Consider the following 13,007-nt stretch of genomic DNA (forward strand, 5'->3'; position numbering starts at 1 on the left):
ATCAACACGATGGGGATGTGCGAGTCTCTTGTCTGGAAAAGTTTAATGAAGGTGGAGGGGTGCGAAAAAGGGGCACCGGGAATGATTTGGGGCGATACGCTACCCAACATAATGAGCAGCCCCAGCCGAATCATGGACGGCGAAGCGAATTGTAACGCCGAACAATAAAGGAAGATTACGTAGGCCCCGCGGTGGACGGCAAGAAGGTGAGGTCCCGATTCAATTAATAATGAGAAAAAACTTGCCCGAACCAGATTCTCTCTCTCCCTTATCCACTTGTTTATTCATTAGTGAAGCAATAAACGGCATCCTCGTGCTGCGGCGTAAAAAGGGTGCGGGGTGGGGGTGGGGGTGGGGGGGAGTGTGAGGAACCAGGTTGATATCACCACCTCTACCCACATCACTACCACCATCACCACCATTACTAAAGCGCATTACCACCCCCTTCCTCTTCCTCTTCCTCCTTGTTGCGTGACCGTTAACATGACATCAGAAACACACACACAGTGATGTCACCTCCACCGCTCCGTAACCTCCACATAATTAATGATTATTAAACGCCCTTGGCAGGCACTCCAGCAGGTGAGCGTCGAGGGGAGTTTGCGAGCGTCCGGGAGGGGAGGGGGACGAGACCTCAACACCCCACGCAGCATCCATCTGAAAGAATGACTGTCCTGTTTAGCGAATATGTAGTGTATAATATACGTAAATCATTATTTGAAGTGTTTACACGAATACTATGACTGCCATTATAACGGCGACTATGTACCACTACTGGTGTTACCACCACTACTACTACTACTACTACTACTACTACAACTACTGCTGCTGCTGCTGCTACTACTGCTACTACTAATTCAACTTAGTGATATATTCCTCTTCTAATTAATCATTGTCTATGACGGTGACGTTCTTTGTGTTTTAGTAATACTATTGTTTTTAGTTACGATCATGGTTATTCTCATTTTTCGTCTTATTGTCATTATTTTTATTATTATTATTATTATTATTATTATTATTATTATTATTATTATTATTATTATTATTATTATTATTATTATTATTATTATTATTATTAATAATAATAATAATAATAATAATAATAATAATGATAATATAATTATTGTTATTGTTTTTGTTATTATTATTGTTATTATTATTATATACTTCTTATTCGAGCAGAACTGAAGGTTAATTCTTATCTAACTGTTTTCTCTCTCATTCAGGCTTCAGCGGCCGTCCGTCACATCGCTGATCGTTCCTTCCACTTAATATTACGTGAGCAAGGGCGGCGCGGGAGTGTGTGGGGAGGCGGCCGCCGCGCCGGTCATCAGGGCACGTGCCGGTGAGTGTTTGCTCTGTCGTTTGGTGTTGTGTCAATCGGATGTTTTGTGTTTTACGTTAAAGGGGTTGGAGAACGTGGGGGGGCGCGAGGCAGTCAGCTGAGTTAAAATAAAGAAACGATATTTGATTATGGGACGGCCTTGGGACTTGTCTTTTTAGTACACACACACACACACACACACACACACACACACACACACACACACACACACACACACACACACACACACACACACACACACACACACACACACACACACACACACACACAAGATGCTGTGTCACCTCATTCTGTGTTCACTGATGCGGAAAACTTAACATCTTGCACATGTCAAATTTCTTCTAATCATCATGTTGACACGTTAACTTCACCAACACATGTATACTGCTTGTTTTCGTGGTTGTGTCTTAATCAGTTGTCTCACCCCTTTTTCCCCTTTCACCATTTACTTTTTTTTTATCTATGGCCTTGTTTTCCCTCCTTCCATTAGCGTATCTTTCTATCCATTTCGTAAATTAACTCTTTGGGGGAAAAAAATATAGCCAACTGATCTATGGCCTTGTTTTCCCTCCTTCCATTAGCGTATCTTTCTATCCATTTCGTAAATTAACTCTTTGGGGTTGAGCTGTCCAACCTTCCCTCCATTCTTAAATCATTTGTTCAATCTAATTTTTTCATGATTTACGGATGACAGTTCGCCGTTCACACAGCGACAACAAAACAATTCTTAATCCAATGACGCCCACTCCTCATTGGCCGTTTGTTTGTTTGTTGACATGTTTGAGTCAGCGACGATAATAATGATTTCATGCTTCTGTATAAAGTAAATAAATAGATAAATAAATAGATAACTTATCTAACTAACTAACTAAGTGAATAAAGGAAGAAATAGGGAAATTAATAATAGATAAATAATTGAATCAGTAAATACGAAAATAAGTAAACATTTATGCACAAACTTGGACACACAAGACGACAGCTTGAAGTAAAAACGGGACAGTCCATCACATCCAAAGGTAACAAAACAGTGCGCGGTGCAGTGAAGCGTGCGAGTAATACGAATTTGCGATTATTCTACTTCAGAGGCACATCATTGATTAACAAGACCCTGCACACCGTTCTGCAGTTAAGAGCACTTTACAGATTACATCAGAACACACATATGCCACAGTGGAAGAGCAGTGGAAGTGTTAATATCCTTTTCCTATTCTTTTGTGCTGTCTATAATCACGGTAGACTCTCTAGAGGGGACTGGTGGATGGTCCCAGCCAGTTAGTGGCGTTGGGGAATTTTATTTATAGTGATTGCCGTGATACGACTCTTGTTTGTGTATTGTGGGTATGTTTTTTCTTATGTTCCGCCTTTAGCACCAATAAGCTTTCTTGATAGTGCTTGATGGTCAGTGGCAGCTCGCAACGGCGCAGTCAAGTTTTTTTATTTTTTTTATTGACACACTCCTGCTTGGCTCATGCTGCCCCCCAGAGCTCATCTGGAGTCCGGACTGATAGGTGGTCTTCAGAACAACATGTGGGTAGTCTTAGGACACTTGGTGGTGACCGAAAATTGTCATCTTGTATGAGCGGGCGGGATTGGAACCCGGGTCCTCCAGGACACCGCCCCCGCACACTGACCACTCAGCCACTGCCTCTCCTATGAGTTTGATGGATTATATATATATATATATATATATATATATATATATATATATATATATATATATATATATATATATATATATATATATATATATATATATATATATATATATATATATATATATATATATATTTCTTCAGTCGTCAATATCTCAAATTTCTTAGCATCACGTGTGTGTGTGTGTGTGTGTGTGTGTGTGTGTGTGTGTGTGTGTGTGTGTGTGTGTGTGTGTGTGTGTGTGTGTGTGTAAGTGAGAATACGTAGAAATAAATAATAAGAAAACGACTCAAAATATAAAGAAAACTAGGAAAACATAAAATACATGAAACGAAGATAGAGGAAATAACAAAAAAAAAGAAAAAAAGAAGAGAGAGAAATAAATAAAAATAATAACGACAGAAGCAAAGAGGAAGGAAAAAAAAAACTTGAATCCGCGGCAGGCATTTCCTCTCCTTTGTACACGCTGCGTCCTACGGCCAAACACCCGACGTCAAGGGGGAACAAAAAAAAGCCTTCCTAGGAGTCTATGAGGAGCGGCAGGACGTCAGGCTCCCTCCTCAACGCTCTCTCGTAAATCTTCTCCACCGGGATGAGAGAGAGAGTGTGTGTGTGTGTGTGTGTGTGTGTGTGTCTGTGTGTGTGTGTGTTGTGAGGGCGGGATGCGTCCGGGTGGTAGCAGGTAAACAGGCAATAGAAGAAGTAAGAAGAGGAGCGGTAGAAGGAGTAGGAGGAAAAGGAAGAAAGTAAAGTTTGGATGCTGGTGGAAGATGGAAGATGAGGTGGTGGTGGATCTTGGGAAAGTGGTAGATAGTGGGAGGAGGTAATGGCTGAAAAGGAAAGAGGAAGAAAGCGAAATGAGGATGCTGTTGAAAAATGGAGGTTGAGGTGGCGGAGGGTGGGAAAATTTGTAGAGGGTGGGAAGAGGTAAGGGCTAAAAGGGAAAATGGAGGTGGAAGTGGAAGAGAAGGAAAGTGAAGTGAGGATGTTGGTGGAGGATGGAGAATGATGTAATAGAGGGTGGGAATATGGTCGATGGTAGGTGGTTGTAATGGCTATAAAGGAAAGTGGAAGAGTTGTGAAGCGAGTATGTACGAAAGACTGAAGATGAGGTGCATGGGAACGTGATAAACGATGGACAGAGGTAATGGCTGAAAGGGAAAGTGGTTAAGATGGAAGATGGGAGAATGTCGATGGAAAGAAGAGTAAGGGAAGAAGGATGTCAAGGGAAGTGGTATGTGCAGGAGGAAGGGGAGAAGGTGATAGCGAAGAGAAGAGAAGGGAAGGGAAGGGAAGGAGGTGAGGGTTAGTGTTAATAAAGAAGGATAGGGAAAAAAAGTGTGTGTGTGTGTGTGTGTGTGTGTGTGTGTGTGTGTGTGTGTGTGTGTGTGTGTGTGTGTGTGTGTGTGTGAGTGTGTGTGTGTGTGTGTGTGTGTGTGTACACACACACACACACACACACACACACACACACACGTGGTGATAGGAAGAAGTTCGATATACTGATGACTGAAGAAAAATATACATCACGCCTAATAATCCACGAAGCTCTCACCGTCCAGCCTCGCGTATCACTGAAGGGGAACGAGTGGAAAGGTTCCGAATATTCCTGCCGCTTCTTCCCGTTTCATGTGCAACGGGGCTGTGTGTGTGTGTGTGTGTGTGTGTGTGTGTGTGTGTGTGTGTGTGTGTGTGTGTGTGTGTGTCCCTTGTGCGGTCATCCGTGTGAGAGTGAAGGACTTGTGTGTGTGTGTGTGTGTGTGTGTGTGTGTGTGTGTGTGTGTGTGTGTGTGTATGTATCCACGCCCCCATTTCTATCTATGTATGTGTGTGTGTGTTCTCGGCGTGGCGGCGGCCGAGTGTGTGCAGCACAATAAGTTTCACCGGCATCACGGATCCTTGTCCTGTGGTTAACAAAGGAGAGCATCGCTGCTAGCACGCGAGTCCTGTTCAGGATTTCCTTTTTACTTCCCTGCGTTTCTTGTTTGCCTTAATGGCGCGGCCCTGTAAACGACCGGGAGGGCGTCGTGTGCTTACATAACTGTGCCTGTGTCTGGCGGCGGCGGCGGCGGTGGCAGCGGCGGCGAGCGATGTGCTTGGATGGGCGGGCCACAGCCTCTGACTGGCTGCTGACGCGCCACTTCCGAGTGATCAACAGCACTCACTCGCCCACTTGCTCACTCGGTATCACTTTGTGCCTCTTCAATCGTAATCACTCTTTCCCTGCCAATATATATATATATATATATATATATATATATATATATATATATATATATATATATATATATATATATATATATATATATATATATATATATATATATATATATATATATATATATATATATATATATATATGGGGACTAACCAGAAGCAAATATTAACGACCTATGTCATGTAGTGGAATGATGCAGGCTGCTGCTGTCGAAGATGTGTGTAATGATATTTTGTGTGTTTGATGGTAAGTGTGATGGTGATGATCGTGTTGGTTGGAAGGTGTTGGTGATGATGGTTTTAGTGGTGGTTTTGCTGGTAAAGTTTGGTGATGATGATGCTGGGACAGTCTTGAGATGCGCACACGGTAAGCTGTTCTTGTGTTTATCGTCCACATGACAAGTTCTTTCTTACAGCAGTCCCTTATCTTGATGTCAGGTCCACTGATATCAGTCAGACAGATAACTCTATCTTCTTGCTTCATATGAAAATTGTTACGAGTTCAAAGATACATCCAACATATTAATATCATTCGATATTAATAGCATGGCCCAAGTAGGCCAAGAACAAAACGTAAGTGAAGTATGAGAAATATAACGAAGACGAAAAGCAATTTAGAAGCCGCCTTGGTTTTTGAGTTGATAATTACTGACACTTCTCATTATGTAGGGCTTCGAATACAGACGTAAAATTAAGTGTGTACCATCCCAGCCTATTCTAATCTTTGACTTAGCTCTGATTGATTCGCATATCATTCTTATCTTTGGATTATGCATTTAACACCAGTCTGGTCGATTCTTTCTCTTCTCCCTCGATGGTGTCCCGTGGTTTCCCTATCGTTCATAGCTTCGGTGCAAAACTAGCTTCTTCCACTCCCTTTCTTACTCCTCTTCCTCTTCTCATCTCTTACGTCTTCATACCGTCTTCTTCTTCTTCTTCTTCCTCCTCCTCCTCCTCCTCCTCTTCCGCTATATCGCTTTACACTTTCATTTTCCTTGTCAGTAAAGTCATTGCTTCCTTTCTACTTTATATCCCTGTACGCGCTGTTTAAACTGTTTGTATCTAAGCTAATCTTTATGTTCAACCTTTGTCGTCTATTTTGTTCTTCAGTTACAGTAACGATTTGTTTTTGTCATAATTTTTATTACTTTTTTTTTACTGATTTTATTAACCTAAATTATTTCCGAATAGTTTTTTTTTTATCTTTTTAGTTTGCTCATTAAAATCATATTCAATTTGCCTGTCTTTTTCCTCTTAACATTTTTTCCCTCGTAATTCTTGTGTATCTTCCGTGTTAACTCTTCTTCCATTACCTCCTCTCACTCTCCCCGTGTCTCCCCCTCCTTTTGCAATAACAGCGAGGCGGACCAACGGTGGACTGTGGAGGCAGGAATCTCTTGGCCCGTTCCTCCTATCCTGCCCCCTTCTACCCCTCCTCCGCTTTCCTTGCTGACCATTGCCTCATCTTTATTACTTTCTGAACTCTCCTTCCTGCCATCCTCCTTCCGCTCAGCTGGTGGCACAACGCCCCTTTATACGCTCTTTACGTTATTCATTTCTTTTGCACTACCGCCACAGGAGACGCAGGAAGCAGGAAGCGAGTTTTGAAAAGAGAAAACGCGCTGTCTGTAATAGCAATAGGCAACCCTCTCTTCCTCCATTCCTCCTCTTCGTCCTCCTCCTCTTTCCCCAGCTCTTCCTTCTCCATCTCCTCAGTCTATAACCCTCCTCTCTACCGCCCTCCTCCCCTCCTCTTCCTTCTCTCCGGCTTATCCCCTCCTCCTACTCCCCGCCTCCTCCTCCTCCTCCTCTTCCTCCTGCTCCCCTTCCCGCTTCGCCCACAACAAGGTCAATGTCACTCTCACTAGCGGATACAGCACGATGTCTGATGGTGAAGTTACGTTCGATGCTTCCCGTTGGTGTTTGCCTCGCCATGAACCGCCTAACACTCGCCAAGCCTCAGCGACCATCCTCGGGGCACACATTAACCTCGCCGCACACTGTCCAAGGCCCGTAAGACATAAATGTGTTGGTATGTTGCATTGGAATTTGGAGAGAGTTGTTTCACTGGACGTGTTTCGTAAGTTTTCTCTGGTAGCCAACACCTGCCGTCCCCTGAAAGCTTTTCTCCTCTTCTTCCTCTTCTCCCTCCTCCTCCTCCTCCTCCTCCTCCTCCTCCTCCTCCTCCTCCTCCTCCTCCTCCTCCTCCTCCTCCTCCTTTTTCTTCTTTCCTACTTTTATTTTTACCCCTCCGCTTAGTCCTTCCTTGTCCTCACGTTTCATAGCCGTCCATGCCCTGTAAGTCACCACCATCAGACTCCATTTATCAAGACTGTATTTGCAGAGGCATGAATACACTCCGGGAAGTGAATGCGTGTGGGCAGGGTTGGAAAGGAGTGGAAAGTCACGAGCGGTGGAGGTACCCGTTTGGGAGATACACTAAGATTGGTATTTATACTTCCGTTGAAATCTCCGGCATGCTTGTGGAGTCACAGGTGCAGAAGAGCGTTGGTTCTGGTTTGGCCGATACACTAAGATTAGTAATTATGGCGTTGTTGAAATCTCCGGCCTGCTTGCGAAAAGTTACGGGTGCAGAAGGGCGTCAAAGGTACTGGCTTGACTAGACACCGAGATTTTCCAATTTGCTTGGGGAGAGTCACGGGTGCAGGAGAACGGCCGAGGTACTGGTTTAGGCGATAGACTAAGATTGGTATTTATGGTAGTATTGAAATCTCCGCGTTGCTCGTTTGACGGGGTTTTCTTTTGTTGTGCTTTTATCCGTTTACATGCTACTGGGTATTCCCTTCGTCTTCCATTAATAGTTTAGCTGTTTGTTGTTTATTTTCGCCCTTAAGCAATAATACATAACGGTGTTAACATGAACCAAAGAGCAAAAAGTTAAACCGGCCAAGTCTGCCAAGTCCCCTGGTCCGAGAAAAGAGTTAGAAGAGATGATTTCCATTTTACAATCTGTCATTCCAATTTCATGTTGCAACGGCTCATCTTCATATTGTCCCTCCCTCCTCCTCCTCCTCCTCCTCCTCCTCAGCATCATCATCATCATCATCATAGTCATCACCCCCGACCCCTCTCCTTTCTTCTCTTATATTCCCTCTTCTTTTCCTTTTTCATCGTAGCGCCCACCAAACCTCCGCATCTCCCCTTTCTTCTTTCTTCATTCTATCATTCTTTCTTCTGCCCCTTCATCTTACGTGTACCTATCGCTCTCTTCGTCGTTATAAGTAGTAGCGTAATCTCTTTATACCCCAGAACGCCATGTTATCTGTCCCTTTGTCTGTGTAATTTCTTTGATACTTTTTCTTCCGCTTAGCCATTACTTAATCTCTTTGTCTGCTAATGTAACCACGACTCTTAAGCAGCTTTGTCCTTCTACTGAACTTATGTGTTATTTTATTATGTTCATCGCTTGCCACAAACTTCCTCGTTCTCTCCTCCTCGTTTTCTATCGCCATCCTTCCTTTCGTATACACTTGCCGTCTTATTATATTCGTGGGACTTGTATTTTAACAGCTTTTCAGTCCTAATACATGTCTGTTCCTGGACTTTTTCTCTGGTTTTCTCTTGCTACATAACTTTAATTGCCACTTCGTTTTCTATCGCCACCCTTTCTTTGTGCATTTGCCGTCTTATTAAAACTCGTAAAACTCATGATGTGTCCAATCCCTATAGTCATTTTCCTGATTTTTTTTTTTTCTGTTCATCGCTTCCTTCAAATTTTCATCGCTTCTTCGGTTTTTTTCTCCATTACTTTTTTTGTTGCACTTGTCGTCTTATTAAATTCGTGGGATATTTGATAACTGTCCAATATCTATGATGATTTTACTGAACTTTTTTTTTTCTGTGCATCGCTTCCTACAGACTTTCATCCTTTCCTCGGGTTCTCTCCCCATTCTTGCACTTGCTGTCCAATTAAACCTATGGGACTCTCAGTAAGTGCCAAATCCCTAGAATTATTGTTTTTAACTGTATTTTTCTGTTTAGCGCTTGCTACAAACTGTCATCGCTTCTTTGGTTGCTCTCCTCACTCTTTGTTTAATAACTTGCCATATTATTAAACTCATAGGACATTTAATGGGTGTCCAATCACTACAATTATTTTCTTGGACTTTTTCTACAAACTTTCATCGCTTCTTTGGATTCCCCCCCCTCCCCCCCCCTCCTCCCGTTCTTTCTCTGTACGTTTACCTTAATATTAAACTCGTCACTCGTAAAACATTTAATAAGTGTCCAATTTTTATAACTTTTTTCCTGAACTTTTTTTTTTTGTTCATCGCTTGCTACAAACTTTTATCGCTTCCTCGGTTCTGTTCCCCCATTCTTTCTTTGTTGCCCTTGCCGTCCTATTAAACCCGTGGGAATAGACGCTGATTGCCTTTCGTTCCAGGCCAAAGGACGCCGTTGCCTTCCTGGGCCGCGGGCAGACGGGCGCCGCCTCCTGGCCCCGGCGAGACACTGGGCGCTCCGTGTGAAAAGAATGAATACTTTGATCACCTGTTTCTTTGTTGCTGTTTTTGCCTTCCTTGTTGTGCACGGAAAGGAGTGTTTGTATCGAGAGAGAGAGAGAGAGAGAGAGAGAGAGAGAGAGAGAGAGAGAGAGAGAGAGAGAGAGAGAGAGAGAGAGAGAGAGAGAGAGAAAAGCAGACAGACACAAAGAAAAAAGATAAACTGACTGACTGACTGAATAATGAATGAATGAAAAACAAAGACACACACACACACACACACACACACACACACACACACACACGCACACACACGCACACACACACCCCGACACACATGCACACTGCTATATGGGACGGGAGGCGGCGGGGTGAGGCGAAGCAGGTTGCGGGAAGGGAAGAACAAGAGACCCTAAGAGCAGACCTTGGCGTACCCCTTCTATGTATACACACTCTTACGAAGGCCGCTAGAGGGCAAACAATGAGGGAGGGGAGTCAACACCGCGGGGACCTGCCTTGTAATGATCTTCCATCTCCGAGGTGATAGATGTTGATGGTGGTGGTGGTGGTGGCGATGGTTGCAGTGGTGGTGATGGTGGTAGCGGAGTAAGTGTCAAGCGTTACCTTCAAGATCCTTCAGGTGTATATTTTTTCCTCTTTTAGTGATAAGAAGAATAAGCATGCAAGCATTATCCGTCTGGTTTTGTATGATATTTTTTTCTGATTATTGCAAGACTGCTTATGAACCCATTGCTTGTTTTTTATATTTATTTTCGCTTCTGTTGTTTTTATATTGTACTTATTGTTGTTGTCGTCATATTCATGGTTGTCCTCCCCTTATCGTCTACCATCGTCGTTGTGTGTGTGTGTGTGTGTGTGTGTGTGTGTGTGTGTGTGTGTGTGTGTGTGTGTGTGTGTGTGTGTGTGTGTGTATGGTGCGTCTGTCTATGTGTAACTACGCACGTGATCTTGTCTAATATCCTCGTTCGTCATCATATATTCACATTTTTTCTCCCGTGATCAAATTTCAAATGTTAACATGGTATTAGCATAATCCTTTGTCAGGTTGCATTATTAATTGTGCAGTCAGCTCTCGCAGCCACAGATTATCCCTTTGGCACGCCTACCACCACTAATACTGAGACTGATGCTGTTACGAGAGTCGGTTTCATTCAATCTGTCCGTCAACAAAGCGGTAATTTTGACTAGATGTGGCACCTGCACATTTCTAGTTCATGAATACGCGAAAATCAATTGTTGCGATAGACATTCAAGCTAATTTTTCAATAAGCAATATAGTCAGATCATACTCGAACGAACTTATGGCTTTTCAAATGCCTATAATTCATCTCATTTCAGTACATTAAAAGACATCTGGCTCTACAAGTGCAAACAAAAAGTATTTTATTGATTTCCCGCATGTAAATAACGATTTATTATATTCGAAATAACATGAAATGATAAATAATAAAGGTTGAGTGTGATGCTAGGGTAGGCTATTTCAAATATCATCCATGTTATTTGCATTCAATAAATTATCAAAATTTTTGAGAGGCTGTAAAGTGTTCAAGTATGATCTCACTATACTGTTTGATACAAGCTTGTCTTTTGTGTGCTTGTGTGGTGTATCATCGATGCAAATTGGCATGTTTGGGATTTATAAGAAATTGTTTTTTTTTGTATACATATACATTCAAATATGGCGCTGAAAAAAAAGGTTAATTTTCACGCAATCACGAACTAACAATACACAGGTGCCACGTGTACGTTCGCGAGTGGCCAGATGGAATAAAACCGACTATAGCAGTGGTGGTGCATGAGTGGTAGTGTTGGAGCTCGTCAGTGGTTGCTTTCTGGCGTTCCAGTTACTATTTTTCTTAAGCAGGAAAAAAAATTAAGTATGAACACATGGAAAAAAAAAAAACAGACAATAGAAAGCCTGCTGGGTCATAACGGTTTTGCTTGCTTTCCTGATTCAGTAAGTTCATTAGGCTCTTCACTGACCTGAGCAACAGATTACACTACCTACGTACAGTTCAGTTCTTTCCAAATTACAAGTTACGTTCAATGTATTTTTTTTAAATGAGGATCGCAAATGAAGCCCAAAAGTCTACATAGAATCGATGTTAAATCTAATGAAGACTAAAAACAATTTAGAAGCTGCTGTTGGCTTTTGAGTTGATAATACCTGACATATCTTAGAAAACTTAGAATGCGGCTGTTGATATTGTAGAGTAATAATAACATGTGGTGGTGTGAGGAGAGGAAACGAAGGAGGTGGCACAATAGGATGAGTTGGTGCAGAGGATAAAGGTGGAAGGACGACCGTATTGAAGGGTGGGAGGGCGGCTGTTACTGACGTGGGATGACGCTTTGTTGAGAGTCATTGGTGGTGGTGGTAATAGTGTAGGTAGCGGTAGTAGCAGTTATGGTGGTGGTAGTGATAGGGGCAGTGGTAGGGATGAGGGTGGTGGTAGTGGTGGCGGTGGTGGTAGTAATGGTGATGGTGGTGGTGGTGGCGGCGGTGGTAGCGGTAGTGGTGGTGGTGGTGGTTCAGACAGGGTTCAAGGTCTTTAGCAGAACGCGACTCGCTTGCCGGGTTGACCAGAGGAATGCTTCTTCTGCTGTCGTGAATGTTGCTCCCCGTGCTGTCTCCTCCCCTCCTCTGCTCCTCCTCCTCTTCCTCCTTTTTACCTCCTTTCCCTTCTCTTTCTTTCTCTCCTTCATTCCTCTTTCTGGTGTCTAGAATATGTAGCTCCCTTTCCTGTCTCTCCTCCTTCCCTTCCTCCTTCTCTTCCTCTTCCTCCTCCTATCCCTCTCCATCTTTCGGCTCCTCCATTTCCCATTCTGGTGTCATGAATGTGTTACTCTGCACAATATTTTTTTTTCTTTGTTAATCTTCCTATTTTTCTCCTTTTTCCTTTCACTTCCTTCGCTTCCTCTCTCTCTCCATTTCTCTTTCCTTCTCTCTCTCCTCCATTTGTCTTTTTCTTTCTTCCTTTTCTCTTCCTCATTCTTTCTTCTTGTTCAGTCATTCCTTACATTCTTCTGTCCTATTATCATCTTTCCTTTCTTTGGTTTCCCTTGTCTCATAATAATATATTCAGCAACGTTTTCATTATCTAATATCTTTACGTCATCTTTTTTTTTGTCTTCCTCTTCTTACTGTTTCTATCATTCCTTACTCTTTCTCCTCCTCCTTCTCCTCTTCCTGCCCTTTCCCGTCTCTCTGTCCCCTTGCACCTGTCTCCTCTTCCTCTTCTTTGTCCTCTCCTTCCCACCCTCATCCTCCTTCTCCTCTTCATACTTCTCTTTAATTTTCCCTCTTT

At 42.9% G+C, this 13,007-nt stretch overlaps 1 long non-coding RNA gene across 1 annotated transcript in view; it reads left to right on the forward strand.

Moving 5' to 3' along the window:
• LOC126995327 (uncharacterized) overlaps nt 1-9,732 on the forward strand; it is a 22,297-nt gene extending 12,565 nt beyond the window's left edge. Inside the window, exons 2-3 of the long non-coding RNA XR_007750208.1 lie at nt 1,227-1,345; nt 9,621-9,732. This is a non-coding gene — a long non-coding RNA (uncharacterized LOC126995327). The remainder of the gene's footprint in view (nt 1-1,226; nt 1,346-9,620) is intronic.
• Nucleotides 9,733-13,007: the final 3,275 nt, after the last annotated feature.

The sequence above is a fragment of the Eriocheir sinensis genome, chromosome 8 (assembly GCF_024679095.1).
Source record: "Eriocheir sinensis breed Jianghai 21 chromosome 8, ASM2467909v1, whole genome shotgun sequence".
In the NCBI taxonomy this organism is placed as follows: Eukaryota; Metazoa; Arthropoda; class Malacostraca; order Decapoda; family Varunidae; genus Eriocheir; species Eriocheir sinensis.